The 21,789-nt window shown below is 39.7% G+C and overlaps 1 long non-coding RNA gene across 1 annotated transcript in view; it reads left to right on the forward strand.

The window, feature by feature from the left end:
* Positions 1-278: 278 nt before the first annotated feature.
* LOC128109576 (uncharacterized) overlaps positions 279-21,789 on the forward strand; it is a 43,647-nt gene continuing 22,136 nt past the window's right edge. The window contains exon 1 of the long non-coding RNA XR_008217836.1: positions 279-503. This is a non-coding gene — a long non-coding RNA (uncharacterized LOC128109576). The remainder of the gene's footprint in view (positions 504-21,789) is intronic.

Genomic DNA, 21,789 nt, shown 5'->3' on the forward strand with positions numbered 1-21,789 from the left:
AAATAAAAATTAGACTTCTGTTGTGAGATGTGCCATGATGTTAAACTAGGGGCCCTCTGCTGTATAGGTCAGGGTGCTGTCACAGAGGGAGACTATGACAATCTAAGTTCCTCAAGGAAACGACATCAGAGTTACCAATGATTTTACTTTTTTTTTTTACCCCCTTTGGGCATGGCATGATAACTCATTGCTATTTTTGAAAAGAGATTGCCTCTCTTTGGTAACCATGGCAACTAACTGAACAATAGATGGTAGCTATGACTGAACAAAACCAGATAGCTAGATCCATGGTAATGTTAATGGAGCTTAAAATACTTGCTACAAGGAACTAGGTGAGGAGTCAGCTGCTACTCTCCCTCTAGCCCTTCCTCAGCAGTCTTGGGAAATGCTAAAGTGTACAGAAAGAGGGAGATTAATGAAAGGGGTGCTCTATGATGCAGCTTCCATGAGTCCATCACCCATGATGATGTGGGTCTTTGTGGTGAGGCCACCTCCACACTTTGGTAAGTAACCCCAATCAATGGAATCATTCCTTTGGTCAGTCACAAGTTCTTTATCTAGGGTGAATAGACTTCAGTTCTCTACCAGCACCATCCCCAGGAAAAGTTTAACAGAACCTCTTAATGGAGACTGTCATAAGCCACCCGTTCCTCTACATAGTGATAGTGCTCCCTGGAGAACTCTGACATTAATGCATCATGCATTAATTCATGATGGGTAATTGCATAATCCATCATGCAAATTCTTCAGAAAACGGTACTTTTCCTAACTGGATTATATTTTCTTTATGTATATGTATATTATGATATATGTAAATACTGTTAGTTTGTATGATATGTGTGTGTATGATATGTGTGTATACTGTTTTTGTGTATGATATGTGTATATACTGTTTGTGTGTATATGTGTGTATACTGTTTATGTGTATGATATGTACATGTACTGTTTGTGTGTATGATATGTGTATATACTGTTTATGTATATGATATGTGTATATACTGTTTGTGTGTATGATATGTGTGTAGACTGTTTGTGTGTATGAGGTAGATATGCATATTTCCACACATGGTGTATGTGTGAAGGACAATCTTGGGTGTCAATCATTGCCTTTCATATAGCTTGAGTCAACATTCTTAATTGTTTTGCCACTGTGTGCACAAGTCTAGCTGCCCTGTGAGTTTCCGGGGATTCTCTACCTCCATACACTCCATTCATCTTGCATTAGGAGCATTGTAATTACATATTGGTGCTATACCTCAGAATTTTCATGGGTTCTGGAAATCCAAGCTCAAGTTTTCATGCTTGTGTGGCAAGGCCTTACCCACCAAGCCATTTCTCTACTTTATATTTTATATTCTAGAATATTCTATACTTTAAAAATCATGCTAAAGTTGGCCTACTACTTTCATCTTAAGGCAGGAACACTAATGTATTAAAGCTCTCAGTTAGTTCTAAGCCACTGACAAGACCCAGCTTGGGTCTCACTTCCTCTAGGAAGATTTCTCAGTAGCACAATTTTCTTCCTTGTTGAATGCTGTACAGTGAGTCTTCAGTAGAATAATGAGTGACAGATGATTGAGTAGCCTAGGGAAAACTACCAAAGGCAGCCCAGTCATTGTCTTCATGATGCAGGAACTCCTTCTCTGAATCTGTCACCCTGCTGGGACACTTGATGAGACAAAGCTATGAACAAGTGGCTCTGGTCCTCTCTCATAGAAGGAGGTGGACCTATTCAGGTGAAACCCTTGTGTATAAGCCATGTCCCCTGAGAAGGAATCTACCTTCATATTCACAGATTCCTAAAATACCAACAAGAAGAAAGGACACAAAGACCTTCAAAGAACTGGTGTTAGTGGTAATTCTCAACTTGACAGAATCACCTGGAAGAGCATGCTCTCTAGTCATGCTGGTAGAGGATTATCTTGATTACATTAGTTGAAGTGGGAAGACCCACCCACTGTGATTGGCAGCATTCCCAAGATGGGATACTTTAGCATCTATTCACTGCTCTCTGCCTCCAGATTACAAAAGTGATGTGGCCCAATGTCTTCAATTCCTGCCACCTTCACTCCCCCTTGTTGATTTTTCTCTCAGAGCTTTACCACAGAAAAGGGATTCAGACACATGCTAGTTAAGCATGCTTTCATCCCAGTGCAGGATGCCCTTCGCTCTCTCTACTTGCTAATCTGGTTATTAGCTCTGTCTTTTCTGAAGAACTCCTTCACTTCCTGGACAACTTCGCTCTGCTTTGATAACAGGGTGTAGACTTCATTCTTCAAAACTCAGGTGAGATTTTTACCCTTTCTGTGGTGATAACCTTATTTTCTCCCAAAAACTTAGAAATAAAATGCATCTCTTTACTCCCATGGAGATTGATTTTGTCATGGTTTGTCATTGAAATACCATTGTTTATAGAAAGGATAGAGATGTCACCTCACCTCTTTCCCTCACCTGCCTGTTAAGAAAGTATTCTTTGAGAAATTCATACATGTATACATAGAAATGTGATCTTACTCACTTCTCATTTCCCACTTCAACTTCCTCTGGATGTTCCCAATTTCATGTCTTTTTTTTTAATAACCCAAAAATTCCAATTAATGCTACCAACATGCACATGGGCATGGGATAATTCACTGGAGCATGAGCAACTTACCAGTGGCTGTACCACAGAAGAATGACTCTCCCTCTTCAAGAAGCAATCAACTGTCTACAACTTCTCTGTTAGGAGTGGGTAAGCTCCTTCCCATCTGTGCTAAAATTTTGGCTGGTTTGATCTTGTGCAGATCCTGTGTAGGCAACCACAGATGCTCTGAGTCCATGAGTACAACAGCCTGCCACTTCCAAAAGACAGCACTTCACAACACTCTTCTCCATCATCCGGCTCTTAAATTCTTTCTACCTGCCCTTCCATTATGCTCCCTCAACAACTCTTGCTAAAAATATCAGTCACGCACACCCCTGAATGCTCCCTGACTCAGTTATTCCTATTGTTCAAAAGACTTGCATAGGATGCTTAGCCCTCTCCAGAAGAGCTCTATGTGGCACACTGTACCTGCATCATGGTCTTCTTGAGAAACCTAAGACAAATCTCTGAGACTGAAGCCCTCAAGGTTTGGCATATCTCCTGACTGACCCAAACTCTTACCTTTCTTGATCCTAAAATCTTGATAACAGTGTAACATGTTCCCAGGCCTCTCCCTTTACCCTCCACATATGATGCACTTCATCCTTCATTCTTATGGAACTTTTCATTCCCTGGCTCCTGTATCCCCTGAAACCATCTCAAGTGTGAACTCTGTTTCTCCCACAACATAGGACAGTTTCCCTCTTGATCTTCATAGTTTCTCATTGACAATCTTCTGGCTCACTGAAGACCCCATGATGCTTAATATCAATTGTCAACTTGACATAGATCTAGAATCACCTAGGACATACATAAGAATTTTCTAGATTGGGTTAACTGAGATGGGAAAGCTGACCCTAAATACAGTGTCATTCCATGTCTGGGATCTCAGAATGAATAAAAAAGGGAAAGAGAGCTGAACATTAGCATTCACCTCTTTCTCACTCCTGACCGAGAATGCAATGTGACTATCTGCCTCCAGATATTGTCACAATGACCTCCCTGACATTTTGGACAGCACCTTCAGACTGGGAACCAAAATAAACCCTCCATCCCCAAAGTACTTTTGTCATAGCAATAAGAAAGACAGCTAATGCTGACTTCTAACTCCTTTGAAACACATCCTATCAGCTGTAGAACTCACCCTCTCTCCTAGCACTGTTTCCTGCTCTCTTCCTGGCCATTTTCCCCATATCCTCAAGATTCTGATTCTGGATCACTGTCTTTTTCTTCTTCATTGCCTCTATCACATTTTTTTGGTGATTTTAAAACCCTCAGTCAATGTTCCTAATACTCCTCAGTTCCTTTACCATCTCATTGCCCATGAGTTTACTTTTCCTCTCTTGTCAAGTTGTCAGCCACTTATCCTCACTCTGTTGTTGTGTTGTATTTTTCTATAGTGTCAAAGTGTTGGTGAATCAGATTTTAAATTATGTAAGATAAAATAAAGTAAAAAAGGACATTGCAAGGTCTGATGCTGAAGTATGGAAGCCTAAGACTTGTTTCACCATGAATTGCTTAGGTTATCTGCATGTGTACTGAGTCAGATGTGAAAAAGATCTCACTTGCATTGTACCATGGCCAAACATGACTGCAAACATGTACTGCAGAGATGTGTATCACCCATGACCACCTACAGGGTACATCACCCATGACCACCTGCAGGGTACATCACCCATGACCACCTGCTGGGAACATCACCCATGACCACCTCCAGGGTACATCACCCATGACCACCTGCAGGGTACATCAACAATGACCACCTGCAGGGTACATCACCAATGACCACTTACCATCAGTACTTTCTGTTGAAGACTCCTCAGTCTCTACTACTCCTTCGATGAATTTCTGCCTCCTTCTCTGTCTCTGTCTCTGTCTCTGTCTCTGCCTCTGTCTCTGTCTCTCTCTCTCTCTCACTCGTATCTCTGTATTTATTATATAAATGTTTTTTAGTACAAAATAAGTGATAGGTACAGTGCTAGGTGACAATATACAAAGGAGAGTGGAGCACAGCATTTTTTATTGTTATCAGCTTACATGATATGGTAGAGAAAACAAGTGTGTAGTGGTTCCTCTATAAATCTGTACTATTTTGATGATGACCATTTAGGTATAGGGTTTGCATTATGTATGTTGAGATAAGGTTGGGTAAGCTATCTAGTTCCCTTTGTAACCCAAATTGTCCTCAAATCTGTGATCCTTCTGCCACAGTTGTCTGAGTGATGGCATTACAGGTGTGATCTACCACATCCAGCTTCAAAATTATTACAATTTGTTATTGTTGTTACTCTTTTGATACAGGATCTCATGTATCCCAAGCTGGCTTTGAATTGCCCTTTGGAGTGCTAAGATTTAGGGTATGTACCACATGCCCAGCCTATTACAGACTTTTTATTGTGAATTTCACATGCACACATAATGTTTTTGAAAAATTCCACCTCCATTCTTCCCTTGATGATTCTTCCCCTACCCCCTGATATCCATTTTCCCCTCCCAACTTCATGTGCACTTTTAAAAAATCTCACTGAGTTCACTCAGTGATGCTAGTGTGTGCATAGGTGTAGGACCACCTGCCAAAGCATGGGTAGCCTCTCATGGAGTGCATCCCTAAACTGACTCTCCTAGCAGTCACCAATTGTTGATTTTCTTACTCATTCTTCTATCTCAGCCACAACAGTTCTCCACCACACCGAGACTCCTGGTCCAGCAGGCCTGGTGCTTACTTTTCCCCTTGTTGAGCTGGAAATCTATGGTCAGTTCTCCCAGATATGCCCTTCACACTGAGATCTTCCAAGGCAGTAGCATATCCCAAATGTCCTTCATTCCTGGCATCAACACCATGCCTGTCACGAAGCTGGTGTTTATAATATATTTTTCAAATTATCAAGGCTGTTGAATTAGTAAGACTGCAAACAATGAGCAGCAGATAAGAACCTCTTCTGTTTCTGTTGAATTCTGTTCATCACCGAACCCGCACAGCACTTAATCTCCTCCATCATTGCTCCTCATATTTCTGCTGTGCAAAGTCTTATTCCCATAGTTGAATTTAATAAATTCAGGATGACAGAGAGAGCTATCCTCAATATTCTGCTATGCCATAAGGAAAACTCTAATGAGAAACTTCAGCTATAACTCTCTAATCACACACCCAGACCGAGTGACAAAAACCCTCAACATCTGTCAAAAGATTAATATGCTTTTACGTACAGTTCAAAGCTGCTGGGTGTAGCTCATTAGAATAATAAATCTATTAAATCTTGGAAGGATTAACATCTCATTATCTCACTCTTGTTATGAGAATGAAGGGTTTATTATCCCAATGACTTCAAATAACTCTCACCATGGGATACAAATCCCCCCACCCCCAACTCCTACAGTTTGGGCATTGATATATAGTTTTCTAAGTTGGACATTATCATTTAAGGAGGGCATCAGAACGCCTGTTCTGGCCCTGAGAGAGTGATGGAGGGATTCCCTTTAAGTGGTCTTCATATTTGATCCACTGGTGACTTTAGACCTTCTTTTCTCCAGACACTTTGCTTTCACTCTTGACAATCATCTTAGGCTCAGTCCAGATACACAATGTGGCAGTGAAAAGCAGTACCAGACATGGAGTCTGCATGGCTGCAGGCTGGGTCTCATTACACTGATTTCTGACAAAGCCCCTCAGTTCCTTGTTTCCAATGACCCTTGTCTCATTCAGAACTGTGTCAACAGCTTCGCTGCACGAGCCTTCCTCAGTCCTTCCACACAGCAGACTCTTTTCCTAAACATTTACCATTTTTTGAAATGAGGTTTCTTGCTACCTACACCCCAGACTGACCTCAAATTGTAGTTGGTTGTCTCAGCCTCCCAAGTGCTAGGATCTTTAAAGAGAGAAATAGGCCTGAGGAGATGGCTTTGAAGATTTTAATGCTCTTTATGACTTGAGTTTGTTCCCAGAATCTATGGAAGAAGGAAACAACAGACTCCCAGGAGTTGTCCTCTGGCCTCCACATGTGTGCTGTGTCATACAAACATGCATGCTTACACACACACAAACACACACACATACAGCTGCTGAACTAGCTTCTGCATTTCTGAGGGCAGGTGAACTGGCTATCAAGTGTCAATCCTTCCTGTAGGCATCTCAAAATATCCTACACATGGTCAAAGGACAACTCATCTACAAAATGGTCATAGTTTAGATAATGAGCCAATAGAGGGGAGAAAAAAAAGACATGATCTCTGAGACACAGTGACCGTTACGACAGGCATTGTGAAGAGAAGTGTTAAGGGCATTTCTAGAGATTGCTCTGGATTCAAGAGATGGGCTGTTCAATCAATGTTGCTGAAACCATCGTGGCCATCATAAATTTATTAAAAATAGCATCATTTGCCGGGCGGTGGTGGCGCACGCCTTTAATCCCAGCACTCGGGAGGCAGAGCCAGGCGGATCTCTGTGAGTTCGAGGCCAGCCTGGGCTACCAAGTGAGTCCCAGGAAAGGCGCAAAGCTACACAGAGAAACCCTGTCTCGAAAAACAAAAAAAAACAAAAAAACAAAAAAAAAAAATAGCATCATTTCACTTTTATCTTACCAAGTAATTTTCTATCTAACACAAAAGTGGGTATCTACACAAGAACAAAAAACAGCTGAAAAGGAAGAAAAAGAGTTGTGTCACTAAACTGTGCAACACGGTAGTGACAAAGGCAATCTCCAAAACAGATGGGAAGTTTGGCTTGAAAACCTGGTGCTTTGCCAAGTGGAGTGGTAATCTGGCTTTTAGTTGGTTCAGCTTAGTGATGAAGGCCTCCTTCATTCAACTACACACAAACTCCATTCTTGGGAGCTGCCATGATTGACCAGCCCTGGCCATAGATGTACACCTTGTCTTCATAAAAAAAAAAACGTAACTTCTAGGCTGGCTTCTTTGAAGTCAGTGTTTGTTCATCTTGCCTTGTCTAGTTTCACACTTCTGTGTGTCTTAAGGTTTTATGCTTAAAAAAGTTGTGTGTGGGGTGTGTGGGTGTGGGTGTGTGTGTGTGTGTGTGTGTGTGTACAGGTGTGTATATATCCCAGGTCTCTTTCCACCTACTATTATGTGATTTCTGATACTTTGTGGACTCCAGACCAACTGGCCCATAAGCTTCCCCATGATTCTCCTGTCTCACCTCCCATTTTTCTGCTGGAGTGCTGGAATTATAGATGCATACCACCACATCTGTATATTTTTATGGGTATCTTGGTATCACATTCAGATCGCCAGAGTTGTATGATAAGTGCTTTTATCCTCTGAGCTATCTTAGTAGCCCCAGTCTGTTGAATTTTAAGTAAGCCTTTTAGAGAGTTTTACTAATTCTACAAAGACCAACCTAGTCTGACAGAATCCTCCAGCCATAGCCTCTAGACAACTTTTAACCAGCCAAACACAAGGTTGGGACAAGAGGTCTTTCTGAGTTTCAATCTTGTTATTTTTTTCATCTATAAATGACATATGATTGAGAGGACTCAGCAGATGCCATAACAGGCTGCTCAGTCTTCTCTCAGAGAGCAGGCCTCAATTTCAGTTTCCTGAGACTGAATAAGCAGCTTCTGAAAGATCCATAAACAAAGGACAATCAATCTTTCTTTTGTGTAGAATGGTCTGCCCCAGCATGCTGAAATCTTTCTTGAGATAATAAACATTCTTGCTGATGTGGATGGTGATCTTTTGTGAGACTTCTCCAGGACCCTAACAGTGATGACTCTGTTTGCAGAGTTAATTGAAAATTCCCAAATGAAATTGTCTGTTGGAAAAGTTGAGAAAAATCAGATAATACATTTTAGATAAGTCAAGAACATGGACTTAGCAATAATACTTTTCCTTTATGTTTTTAAAAAAGTCAATATCAAATTCAAAATTTAGTTTTGTTTCTTAGTTTTATTTTTCACCTTTTATTTTCAAAAGCTACCACACATTAAAAACTAAATGAAATGCAGGGTCATTGAAAGGAACTTGTATGAATTTACTCTCCAGATGAGCTTCATTGGTGGGGAGCCCTGCAGTCATAGGCAACCATGATTAGTCCTTAAAATGGGAGAGCAATACGGGAGAGAGCATCAAGTCCATAAGCCATTATAATGGAGCTTTGACAAGAGAGAGAGATTTCATATGTCCTTTGGTTTCAGAGAGCAAGGGGAGTTTCTGGCTCCCACAGATTTTTCAAAAGTCGGTAGGTGTGGGAGCCCGTTCTCGGGTTCCTCGTGGCTTTACCCAGCAGGTCCGCATAGAGGATGATTAGACCACGGGCCTGAGTGCAGGTGTCTGAGATGATCTGCACTTGGCTGTGCTGGGGGAGGAGGTCTTTTGCTCCCCCCCTTGGCGTCTCTATAAAAACCTTAGGGCAGAGACAGTCAAGGCCCGTTGGAATAGGTTCCAGGCCCTCTCGAGGCTATCCTTTATTTTCTATCTGTTTATATCTGCAAGATTCTCTGCAATAAATCCTTCTATCTAATATTTCCTGCTGCTCACACTCAAGAAAACTCTGGGGAACTGTAGGGGTGGTGGGTAAATGCCCCACAGGTAGGCAAACTTCAGACCACCTGGCTTAGCCTGGCTCGGTCCATGTGCACAGTGATAGGCACTAGGTGATACCATAAACTAATTCTGCAGCTGCCACCAGTGGGAAGGAATGGTTAAAGGTTATACCGCAGCTTCTTTTCAACTCTGTCCCAGAGAGAGTTGCAGAAGGTGTAGTCTGATTTATGAGGGGGAGTTGAGAGGCAGCTAGAGGGCTGTGATCTAACAGTATGAAGCCGCTAATTAAAGATGGAAGACGACAGCATTTCTATTCCAACCTCTCCTCTAGACACAATTGAAAACAACAAAAGAACAAAAATGAAAATTAGAGGACTCTATCCCTGCTGACACGTGTCTAAAGAGTTTAATTCTAAGTATAGAAACCCTGCTGTTAAAAATAAATTAGCATTCTTCTTATTTTCTAACAGAACCCTGCCCAATGAATGGAGAGAACTTGGGGGACAGGCTCAGACCCGTGTTAGAAAAAGTGCACAGGTACCACATGTGGGGCTCCTCTGTGAAAAGCAAAGAAACAGGATAAAGGCCAGGAGTCAGGTCGAAGAAGAAAACAGCAGCAAAAAGAAACACAGGACGGTAATTAGTTCATCTATCATAGGAGAACATTAATTAGTGTGCCAGAAGTTCATAATCAAAGAATATGTGCTTAAGTATATTACTACTATGTGAATAAAATAATAATAACTAAACAATATTAATGAAAAATCCTGACAGCAGAGCAAAAGCTTTCCAGGTTCTCAAGCAGAGTGTAAGCGCATGCTAAGGTAAGAAAACCGAAAACGGGATTGAGATGGTCCAGCAGTTCAGACCACCTGCTGCTCCTGCAGAGGACTGGGCTCACTTCCCAGCACTCCTATAGTGGCTTAAAACCATCTGTAACTCCAGTTCCATGGAATCTGATGCCCTCTTCTGGCCTCTGAAGGTCCACATGTGGTGCACATCTATACATGTAGGCAAAATACTCATGTCCATGAGGTAAAATAAATCTTTTCTAAAAAAGAAAAAAATGACAAAATATGTAATAAAATGTTGAAATTATTTGCTAAAAAGGAATGTGTGATGAGGCCAGTGGGATTCCCAGTGGATAAAGGCTCTTGTTTTCAAGCCTGACAACCTGAGTCCAAACACCAAACCCACAAGGTGAAATGAGAGAGCTTCTTCCATCCAACTGTCCTCTACTGTTCATATACCACTGTACCATGTGCACTCTCCCCATAAACAAACACACAAACAAAGAGATGTAAAGTCAGAATAGTGGATGCATCAAATATGTCAGTGTCAATAAAGTAAACTTGTCTTTTAAAAGAAAATATTATCAGTCAGATTTCATAAAACGTAAACTCATCCCCATGTTTATTATAAAGAAGAGGCACCAACAGAAGACTCATCTGAAAAGAAAGGTGACAGGTAGCAACACACAGTAGAAACAGATGGAAAGAAAAGAAGTGTGGACAGAGGGCACCATCGCAGCGGAGGCCTGTGGTCCTTACTTGAGACAGCACAAGCATTCATTATAAGAGCAGCAAGAGCGAGAAAGGGAAAGACCCTGTGTTTTTCTCTGTGGTCTCTGGTCACAGAAAATGAAGCAGATTCAAATTGCTTGACTAGTGTTAGCTCTAGCTGAATCAGAAAACTCTGCACCTTACAACTATGACACACAGCTGCTTTCCACATACCGAGTGAGCATTTAAGTGAGTTTGTGGGTGAGTGGCAGGGATCTCTGTGCCATCACACATGCATGGGGGTCAGAGGATATCTCCACCTATCAATCCCCACCTGCCACCTTGTTTTAGAAAAAGCCTCACTGCTACTGCATACACCAAGCCAGCTGACCTGTGAGCCTCCAAGGAGGCTTCTGTCGCTATCTTCAGTCTGTTCTTACAGACATGTGCATACACATCTGGCTTTTATGTAGGCTCTGGGGATCTGAACTCATATCCCCACACTTTCTCAGCAGGTATCTTTTTCTCCCTGAGACAGAGTTTCTCTATTTAGCCTTGGTTGTCCTGGAACTCACTCTGTAGACCAGGCTGGCCTTGAACTCACAGAAATCTGCCTGCCTCTGCCTCCCAAGTACTAGGATTAAAGGCATGCACCACCATGCCTGGCTCTCATCTGATATCTTATCCAATGAAATATAACTCCACCCTTAAACATTATTTTTGGTTGGCATGTACCATGCAGCAAAGAAGTGTCCAATACATCCTTATGTACTATTCAATTCTCTAATCTCTGGTTCCATCACAAAAACTTTAGAATTTAATAATACAAATAGACAACAAAATGTTAAACCACTGGTATTTTCTATATCTCTCTTTTAGATAACCAATGGTTCTAAATGAAAACCTAAAGTCAAATTATAGGCTATCTAAAATGTTTTAATGTTGCTAGCACTATCTGAACTTTAACACTGAAGAGAGAAGTAACTACATGAACACTTGTAAAGAGAGGGTCATGGGGAAAATACAATTGAAATATATTATACACATATATGAAGCTATTGTTATGAAACCTGTTGCTTTAGTTTCTTTCTGTTTCTGTGACAAATATCATGACCAAAAACATCTCAGGAGAGAAAAGGATTTATTTGACTTATACCAGCAGGTCACAGTCCACCATGGAAGAGGTCGAGCAGGATCTTGAAGAAGATGTTGCCTGCTGGCTCATCACAGGCTCATGCTCAGCCAGCTATCTTACACAACCCAGTGCCACCCAATCAGGGAATAGCGCTGCCCACAGTGGGCTGGGCCCTTGTACGTCAGTTAGAAATCAAGACAAGACCTTACAGCCAGTCTGATAGAGCAGTTCTTCAACTGAGATTACCTTCTCAGATGATTCTAGGCTGTGTAAAAAGGACAGTTAAAGTTGACTAGGACATCCATTATTATGTATATTAATAAATTCTAATAAAACAAATAGTAATAATAATTAGGATAATTTGACTAATCACTTAAATTATACAAAGGAAGAAACAAATAGCAAAACAATCCAAAACAGAAATTAATTTGAAAAATTAATTACTATAGCATAAAAAATCTACTGAGTGCATAAGTAAATATTTTAATGTTTGGAGATAAGAAGCCTAGGTACATAAAGAATTAAAAAGAAAAGAAACAGCATTAGAAATTAAAATTAAGAAATGGCCACAAATATTGGGAAATAGTAAAAGAATTATAATAAAAAGCCTTGCTTATCCTTTGTAAAGATATTTATATATTGAAAGGAATAACACTAAGAAAGTATAAGTAAACAATTCTCCATAACACAAAATTATCCACACAAAAGAAAATTCAAGAAAAATTTTAAAGAAGTCATAAGCCTATTCTAAAATAAATCTAACTATATGTAGCAAATGAAAGCATTCATTTCATTCTAACTTCAGTCATAAAAATTCAAATTTAAGCATTATTAAACCTGTGTTTAAATAAAATGCAATTTCCAAGTACCATAACTTGAAGCTTAAATTATATGCTAATTTATTATGGAAGATATTCAGCTATCCTGGTGTAGAGAACCAAAATGAGACAGATTTCAATATTATAACATAATAATCCTAACTTGAAATGTCCATGCTGACTATATGGAAGGGACACAGTGTGAGAAGAGGGACAAGAGAGTAAAACTGAAATACGTTATATACATCTATAAAAATGTCACAGTGAAATACATTGTTTTATACCATCAACATCTGCTAATTAGTCGGTAGAGAGATGTCACAGAAGTTAAGAGCAGAGTGTCTGAGTTCACGTCCCAGCACTCACGTCAGGCAGCTCACAACCACTGTAACTCCAAGGGATCAGATCACCCTACGGATTCCAAGAACATCTGCACATAAACATATCATTAAAAAATAAATCTTAAAATATTTTTACAGGTGCTAATGAATAAAATAAAATTTGCATCTCCTTTGATGCCAAAATTTTGGTTTTGGCAGATTTTCATAGATATATAACCCACAATGTTCAAGAAAAGAAATCTTAATGTGTTAAATATATCATTTGTAGTAAGAAATTATCTCTAAGTACCTATGACTAAGAAAATGGTTTAGCAAATTTCTGTCCATCTAAACGCTTCAATATTATAAGGCAGTTAAGAATAATGTTGTCAGTATGACCTACCAACACTAAATCAAGATGAGATAAGCAACTTAAATAAATCTGTAACAAACAAGATTGAAGCAATATTTTTTAATCTCCTAGCTAAAACACATCATTGCTTATATGGATTTACTTGCTGGATTCTACCCAGCCTTTAAAGAACAGCTGACGTCAATGCTTCTCAAATAAGCCCATAAATTTGGAAGGAAAGGAACACAAAAATAAAAATAAACAGATGAACGTAGGACAAAAAAGAAACCTGTAGGTCAGTTTGCTCCCTGGTAAACACAGGTATAAAAATTCTCAATAAATAATTTATAAGAAGAGTTCTGTAACACATCAAGAAAGATTTCATCATAGTCAAGTTGTCTTCATTCTAGCAATACAGAGATGGTTTAACAGACGTAGATCAATAAATGTAATACATCATATAAACAGACTCAATGATGGGAATCACATGACAATCTCAACAGATTCAGAAAAGACTTGAGAAAAATAAACATAATTTTAGTATAAAAGACCCAAGAAACTAAGAATAGAAAGAATGTCTCAACAAACACAAAACTATAGCCAAACCTATATTAAATGGGAAAAGACTCAAAGCATTGACACTAAAATCAGAAGTAAGTCCCTACAAACTTCAGAGGATTGGCAAAGAGAATCTTCTAAACCTGTAGAAAGTTTGCTCCTAGGCTCAGAAGTTGTACCTATCACTAGCAATACTCAAACAACTTCTGACACCCCATTCACTAACACAGAGTAGCCCCAACACAGAATATCCAGCACCATTCAGCTGGACCACAACCCCACAGGTTGTGGGAATAGCAAACAAAGATGCACACATACATTCAACAAGGGTGAGACCAGATATTCACATTAATAAACACTATTAGTGACCAAATTCCAGATGCCTAGGTCCCACTAACACACACACACACATAGACACACAGACACACAGACACACACAGACACACACACACACACACACACACACACACACACCATGAATAAACAAGACAAAATGTCTCCTCTACAAACTAGTATCCCCATTGTAATGTTCCTTGAGAAAACCAACTTAACTAATTGATAAAACTATGGTTTTAAACCATACATTATAACTGTAAATATGTTTAAGAAATTCAGAGAGGATGTGGACAAATGCCTTGAAAGAGGACTGCAAAAATACAAAGAGTTGAATAAAATAATGAAAACAATCCACAATATGAAGATGGAATGTAATAAAGAGATGAAATCTCTAAAGAAAAGCCAAAATGAGATAAAATTCAAATGAAAACTCAGGAAGTTAAATGAAAACCTCAAAGGAAAGTGTCACTAACTTTGGGATCAAGTTGAAGAGATAATATCAGGTTTCAAAGACAAGGCAGAAGAAATGGATCACTCATTCAATAAAATATTAAATATACTTAAAAAGAGGAATAGAACACACAGGAAATTCTGAGACACTGCAATAAGACCAAATCTATGAATAATAGATTTAGAGGAAGAAGAAGCCAAGGTCAAAGGCACAGAAAAGATTTCCAACAAAATCTTAGAAGAAAATTTCCTAAATCTAAGAAAAGAGATGCCTATCAAGGTCTAAGAGTCATAGAGAACACCAAAGAGACAGGACAAGAAAAGAAACTCCCTATATAATAAAATAATTAAAACATTAAATGAACAGAATAAAGAAAGAATATTGAAAGAGGCAGGAGAAAGAGACCCAGTCACATACAAAAGCAGATTCATCAGAATAACATGTGGCTTCTCAATGGAGGCTCTGAAAGCCAGAAGGGCCAAGAATGATGTTCTACAATTTCTAAAAACCCACAAATTCCAGCCCAAAATATTATACCCAAGCAAGGCTATGAGTCATAATTGAAGGAGAAAAATGTCTATGATAAAATCAGATTTAAGGAATTTTTGTCCATAAAACCAGCTCTACAGTAGATATTAAAAGGATTACTTCAATTTGAAGAGAAGGTTAAACATACCCAAGAAATACATGATTCCAGAACAGATATCCAAGAGCTCTAAGAAAACAGCACCATCACAAGAAAATAACAGGAATTAATAAATGTTGTTCAGTAACTCTCAATATTAATGGTTTCACTTCTCCAGTAAAGTCACAGACTAAGAGACTGTTAGAAAATAAGATTCATCTTTTCACATGCCCTGAGAATCACATCTCACCATCAAAAATAGACACCACCTTAGGGGAAACGTGAGGGGGAAGGTCTTCTAAGTGACTGGAGCAAAGTCATGCATGGATATCCTGACTCCTGACAAAATAAACTTCTAGCCAAACTCATCAAAAGAGACAGGGAAGGACATTCCATACTCCAAAAGGAAACTGTCACCAAGGAGACTCTTAGTTGAGTTTCTTTTACCACAATAACACAATGACCAAAAGCAATAGGGAGCCACAGATTCATTTGGTTTACATTTCCACATCACAGGCCATCACTGAAGGAAGTCAAGACAGGAATCTAAGGCAGGAACCTGAAGCCAGGAGCTGAAGCAGAGACCATGGAAGAGCACTCCTTACTGGCTTGCTCCCCTTTGCTTGCTAACATACACTCAGGACCACTTGCCAGGGGCAGCACTGCTACAGTGGGATGGGCCTTCACATACCAATCATTAATATAATACCCCACAGACTTTCCTACAGGCCAATCTCAGGTGCATTTTCTCAATTAAGATTCCTTCTTCCCAGATATAGCTAGGTTTATGTCAAGTTGGCAAAACACATCCAGTACAAGGATACTACAAATCCAAACATTTATATATCAAACACAGAGGCTTTTAACTAACTTCATTTTTAAAAAGTCTTAACTCTAAAACACTGAAGAAAGAAACTGAAGACATCAAATGGCCAAAAACATTATATCTTCACCAGATGTATAAGCAACATAATGTAACATTTTTTTGCACAGCATTTACATTGTATTGGGTATTACAAATAATCTAGACAATTTAAAGCATATAGGACAATGTATGCAGGTTACACTCAAATACAACGTCATGTTATATAAGGCAATTCAAGGGTCCTGGATTTGGGTATTGCATGGGGACCTGAAATTGCTCCCCAATGTAAACAGAGGGACAAATGTATAATGATACTCTGCAATCACATAATTACTTTTTTTTAAACATGAGGTATAACTATATTTGTTCACAAGTTTCAGAAAATATATTACATCTTATCTTATTTCTTCATACTTTTATTTCAGTCCTCAAACAGGATGTAAAATACGTTCGTGTAGGATTTAAAAACTATTTTACTTACTATTTATGTGTGGGTGGGCACATGCATGTGTGCACATGCCACGGTGCATGTCTGGAGGACAGCTTTCTTGAAGAGCTGATTCTCTCCTTTCTCTGTAGGTCTAAGAATGGAACTCAGGCTGTTAGGCATGTGCAGTTCACACTATTACCTGCTGAGCCACTTCACTGGTCCACACGTGTAATTTTATATGCATGCACTGGGACCCATGTTCAGTGACCACTCCTCACAGGTATTAGGCAGTGACCATGGAGAGGGACTAAACTGTCACAGTAATTATGCAGGACTCATTTTTAAGCACAATTATCTTGAGTCTTCAGATGAGATTATATCATTGATTTATATGTTATCAGTTTGATTATATGTTGATCCACTCAACATCTAATTTTCTGAACCTAATCTCTTTTATTCCCATACAAAATTGCAATAGAACAACAATTTAGGAAGACAATATCTTTTTCTATGTGTGTGCAAGCTCATCCATCATCTAATGTAGCGCAAAACCAAAAACAGGTTGCTAACAGCGCTTTGTCTAATCAACTTCTTTCGTGTGTACTTATTTAATATCTATGATGTGCTTCTGTTAGGTACCCAGGCCAGTCCAAAACTTAAAATCCTCCTGCCTCAGACTCCGGAGGAGCTGGGATACCAAGTATGTTCTGATATACCTAGCTTTTTCTATTACAGAAAGATAAAATCCAAATTCTCTAAGAAAAATAATGCCAATTAATATGTGGCATTTTATGAAGAACCGTAAGAACAAAGTAAGAAAGAAGATGATAAATAAATGGAAAGGGGGTATGCTGTCCATTGGCAGTTATGTTTGGCTGTGATCTCCAATTTGAAAGTTATTCTAAAGGAAATATTAAAACATTTTTCCATCTCAGATACCATACTTCAATTATGCTCTACAGTAGCCATCACATAGTAGGACATTTTTCGCATTCTACATTGGCCCTTCAGTATCAGAAGGACAGGACAGGAAGCTCCACTACGGAAAAGGTCTGGGCAAAGGGCAGATGCAAAAGGGAGATATTCAGGTGTATTTGGCTAATGTGGACCTATGTGGGGACAAGACGTTTCTCTAGTGAACAGTTAGTACAAAACTCATGGAAGATACAAACAAATAGAATTCCCCTAAGGTGTGCATCAGAACATCAGCCACAACAGTGATGCAGGGAACATGGTCTTGGGTGACAAAACAATTGGAGCTACAGAGTCATAGCAACAAACACGGCCATATGTTCATCGTGGCAAGTATGAAATGTCTTGTAAGTATTTTTTCTCTCAGCACATTCTTCAGCTTTCTCTGGGATTAACTGTGAATTCTAGATGGGAATAGAGCCAATCTGAAAACCTTTAAAATGTGAGTGAAGTTGATGTCTGTTCTTACATGCTTTCCCATTTTTCAGTTTATTTCACAGGCTCCTTGTGTTGTAGAATGCTTGTGGCACTCTGGGGTGTCATTCTTTACTTGGTTCTAGGAAGAGAAATTGAATACATTGTTGTAAGCCACTGAGATTTAATTGAAGAATTCCACAAAACCTTCCCTCCACTGAGTGCCCTTCCTTCAGCTTTAATGAGAAAGCATCCTGCTGGAACCCCCAAGGGAGGAAACTGTCACTTGCCTGAGCTCTTAATGACTGTGGAAGAACTAGAGGAGACACTGGAGGTCTTTGTCTTTGTTCCACCAATAGCTCCCTGCAGTGAGACCCCATCTTGAACTTCAGGCCTGGCTCACTGAACTGCTCCCGTTTAGCCACATCCATTGGACTTTTTATGTTAAATATGTTGTATTCATCCAATCAATTAATACACCTGCTGACCCTTGCCAAGCTAGTCTTTATATTTATGACCTGACAAAACACTATTTCCTCTTTTGTAAAGCTAAAGATATCTGGATATGGAAGGGGATTTTCAAGGACCTGTGATGTGTTTCAATTTGTGTGGATAGCAAGAAGTTAAAGTGAGAAGTGTTCTCTCTCCTTCACTGATTGGCCAGGTATCTCCTAAAGATGCGTCCAAGACAAAATTATCCTGTTATAAAGGGAAGCTCTTCTAGTGTTCTATTATTGCCCAAGTCACTTTAATTCACTCCAAGACTACTAACAAGCACTCAGTCTCTCCTCTACATGTTTGCATGCATTGCATTGAATTCCAATTGTAGTCTTATGAAATATGTGTTGTGATTAGCTAATTTCTGGGATAAAGCCTGCATGGAGTCAAAGATGAGCCCAATGCACACAGGCAGTCAGCAGCAGAAAAAAATGGGTGCTGCCTTCAGGATTTTGTTTCCTCTCTTCTACCCAGGACTAAGAATGCTCAAAACTCTAGGTCTATATGCATGTGGTCAGAATCTGGTTCCACCATGCCCTGCTATAAGCTGTGGGAAATGGCTATAGTTACTAACAAGTGTTACTTAGTGAATCAATCACATGCAAATGGTATGAGATAAACATCGCATGCATCTTCAAGTTTGTCTTGGATTAGTTAGCCTTCTCCATTTAACAGGTGAACACTCTCAGTTAAAGGTATTGCAATTTATTTTGATAAGTATGTCATATCCATTTAGTAAGACCCTCAGGCCTAAGATCTCCAAAGCCACAGGCTTTTGACCGGGTTTATAGTAGAAAATATGAATTACCTCCTGTGTGGAACAGCCCTCAAAGTCAAGATGCAGTAAGCTGTTGATTATCCTTATAACAACCATACCACCGTTGTCCAGTCATGCCACTACTGCCAACATGCCTGGCTTTTTTCACATGAGTTCTGGGAATCAAAATCAGGTCCTTGTTCTAAGCAGCAAGCACTTTATTGACGCATCTCTTCAGCCCTGCTGTGTTGTTTTTTTACAAAACTTCAGTCATCCCTTTGTCAAATAAGAAGTGCATAAAACTCAGAGAAAGGGGCAAAAGGGTGATTTAACGGTGGCAGAGAGAAAATGAATAAAACCAAATAATGAAGAGGAATTAAGAAGATGGGGCTGGCGAGAAGAGGAAGCCACTACATTGACATAAATGAAATAACATGTTCATTTTAGACTCACTATAAGAATCGTTTAAGATTTCTTTGTTGTTGTTGTTTTTGTTTTGTGTTTATATCCCAGTCAAAGTGTCCTCGCCTTCTCCTCTTCCCAGTCTCTCCCCCCATTTAAGGTTCCTTATCTACCCCTTTTCAATGTGTGCATGCTTATTTTCTATGAGTAGTTAAGCAATAAATTTGGATCATGACCCAGTTTAAACAAAACAAGATAGAACTTAACAGGGAAGTAAATAGTGATTTTTGCAATTTGCATAGCCATTTTCCACCTTTTGTTTGGCTTGTTAATTTGAAAGTCTCAGTCTAGATGGGTGCATACACATGTCATCATACATGAGCTTGACAATGTCTTAAAAACTGAATTCAAGCAAAGATTATTTATAGATTGTCATCTATCCTGAAAAAGAGGACTCCAGAGTCCTTCTGCTGTACTTTTGATAATTCCCTTAGAGAAGGCAGAACCAGATCACTGGGGTTGGGTACTCAGCTCATGTTGGGCAAGTATGAGAACCTGACTTCAGAATCCAACACCCGTAGAAAAGCTGGGTGCAGCAATGCCCATCAGTAACCCCGACACTAAAGTGGAAGAGACCAGAAGACCTCTGGAGGTTGGATGGCCAGCCTAGCCTCGTCAAAGTTCCAGGTTTAGTGAGAGACCCTGTCTCAAAACAAGGAAACGGACAATCAAGGGAGTCACTGCATATTGGCCTTTAGCTTCCACATGTACATTCATTCACGCATGTGCATACACCTTTATGAACATGTATATACAATACACACACACATAAACACACACACACACACAAAAGATACAAACAGAACCAAAGCACTTATGTACCCTAGAAGATCCCACTCTTTCAGACATGGTTAAACATGATTGTGTAAAGAGTGTATAACCTCTCTGCCATTAGCAAGCCTCTTGAGACTGTGTAACATCTAAAAAGGTCGATGGTACTACATAATAGATGACACACCATTATGACTTTCTAGGTGTTTATTGTAATGGAATAAACTATGATGAATCCTTAACGTTCTTCTGTGCAATTCCACAGCATTTCCATTGTGGCTTACCAGGAAATAATGCACCACAGTTTTACAGCTCTGCTGCCTTGAGAGAGGAGTCAGAGAAAAAGCATTTTAAGGGGTAATAGTTTTTCAGTCAATCTTGAGAACACAACTCTGGGTGCACTTCACCCTGCTCCTGAGGTCACCCGTCTTCAGTAATGGCATTTGCATTTTATTGGCTTATTTCTCGTCTAACCTAACTCCCTGACCCAAAGAAAGCATTCTTCAATTCTGTTTTGCTTCTCAGCATTGAGCAGTTATTCACTCCAACCATGAGCCTCTATTAAGCTCCCACTCTGAAAACTGCTGTTTATGTGAAGTATGGTTATTTCCAGAGGAGAAAAGGAGTCATTTACTTCACAAAGCTTATGGAGTGCTGTGGAAGGTGAGGGCCTTGCATTGATTAAGCACCTACTGTGATGGTTAATACTGTCAACTTGTCAGGATTTAGCATCACCATGGAAACACAGCTGTTGGGGGAGGGGGACATATTAGGTGAACTGAAATGGAAAAACCTACACCAACAGTGGACAACACCATGGGCATGGGTCCTAAACCGCATGGGAAGAAGGAAGTCGACTGACTACCAGCATGCATCTCTTTGTGCTTCTTGACTGTAGATGCGATGTAACCAGCTGCCTCACACCCCTGCCACCATGCCATCCCACTGTGATAGACTGTGTCCTTGAACAGTGAGCCCAAACAGACCTTCCTGCATTGCCTTTGTCTGATGCTTAGTTGCAGTACTGAAAGAAGAAACTAATGTACCTACTGTGTGCAACAGTACCAGGAGGGGAACCGGGTCTCCTTCATGCCCTCTTCTGTTCTGATTAATGCTTATAATTTTTATGAAAATATAACGATATGATGCAGATACCACCATCATCTCTTTTTACAGGAAAAAGGCAGATTGACAGCCAGACTAACAAATTCTCAAAGAAGGCAGACAGTAAGTCCAAGAGCTGAGCCTCTCACTAAACCGAGACTAGCTGTCCAGGGAGCACCAGAGATCCTCATGTCTCTGTCTCCCCAGCATTAAGATTACAAGCATGTGCCACCATGCCAGCTTTATACATGCATGCTGGGGACTCAAACTCAGACATCATGCTTGTGCAGCAAGCACT

The sequence above is a fragment of the Peromyscus californicus genome, unplaced genomic scaffold (genome assembly GCF_007827085.1).
Source record: "Peromyscus californicus insignis strain IS unplaced genomic scaffold, ASM782708v3 Scaffold_14__1_contigs__length_90479793_seg_2, whole genome shotgun sequence".
In the NCBI taxonomy this organism is placed as follows: domain Eukaryota; kingdom Metazoa; phylum Chordata; class Mammalia; order Rodentia; family Cricetidae; genus Peromyscus; species Peromyscus californicus.